The sequence below is a fragment of the Pyrgilauda ruficollis genome, unplaced genomic scaffold (genome assembly GCF_017590135.1).
Source record: "Pyrgilauda ruficollis isolate IOZ18807 unplaced genomic scaffold, ASM1759013v1 scaffold5351, whole genome shotgun sequence".
Classification (NCBI taxonomy): domain Eukaryota; kingdom Metazoa; phylum Chordata; class Aves; order Passeriformes; family Passeridae; genus Pyrgilauda; species Pyrgilauda ruficollis.
This window is the reverse complement of record NW_024526991.1, coordinates 1-1,044: the sequence shown is the minus strand read 5'-3', so window position 1 is coordinate 1,044 and position 1,044 is coordinate 1. Positions and strand designations below refer to the sequence as shown.

The 1,044-nt window shown below is 40.5% G+C and overlaps 1 non-coding gene across 1 annotated transcript; it reads right to left on the bottom strand.

The window, feature by feature from the left end:
• Positions 1-190: 190 nt before the first annotated feature.
• Positions 191-273, bottom strand: TRNAL-CAG. Its single transcript has one exon. It is a non-coding gene; the product is annotated as a tRNA-Leu (tRNA).
• Positions 274-1,044: the final 771 nt, after the last annotated feature.

Below are 1,044 nucleotides of genomic sequence, written 5' to 3'. Positions count from 1 at the left end.
ATCTGTTCATCCCCAGCCTGTGCTGGGTCAGGGGGCTGCCCTGAGCCAGGTGCAGCTCCGGCACCTGGTCTTATTAAGCCCCATGAGATTCCCCCAGCCCCACTTCTGGAGCTTGTCCAGGTCCCTCTGGATGGCGTCCTGCCCTTCAGGCGTGTCAGCTGCACCACTCAGCTCAGTGTCATAAAGAAACTGTCAGAAGTGGGATTTGAACCCACGCCTCCAGGGGAGACTGCGACCTGAACGCAGCGCCTTAGACCGCTCGGCCATCCTGACCTGCCTGGTTAAACACAAAATTCTGTTGGAAGCGTCTGTCATCATTTGTAACAACTTATGAAAGCGAGTTTGGATTATAAACCTCTGATATACCAAAAATATTTCTGCAAACAGTAAGAGGAGGCTGTAAATAGTGCTTTTGGGGTTTTTTTTTTTGTTTTGTTTTGTTTTTTTTTTTGTATATGTTGTTCTTTTAAACAAAATTTCTGGCTCTAGTACTATTTGAAATTCCTTATGAGAGCAGTTGAATCTCCTATTATTAAGATTAGACTTGTAGGCATTTTAAATCAACATTTGTAAGAATGAACTAACATTAAAGAGGGGAAAAAATATCTCAAGGAATGCATGCCAACATAGCAGCTTTTAAGATACTGGTATACATTTTTTTCTTTATAATAGTACTGCTTGCAAAGCATATAAAAATACACCAAAATATTTTACCAGCTGGCTTCTTCTGATGACATGAGCAGATGAAAAGTTGAATAAAATGTTAAGCAGACATGATGTACTTTTCCTCCAGCTTCTTCAGGTTAAATTCTTCATTAATTTGTTGTCTGGGTGAGATTCTTGCCATTAGTATGTAAAATAGTGAAAAATTTGCATTGGTGTGCACTCATACTAAGTCTGACCTTCAGTATTTGCTTTCAAATAAGTAAGTGAAGTCAGTGGTCAGGTTTATGAAGAGCCAAGCAGGTATGTTTGCCCCCCTGCTGCTGATACAACTGTAGTTACTAACTTCAAACAATCTGACTGTGTGTTAAGAGAGTTGGA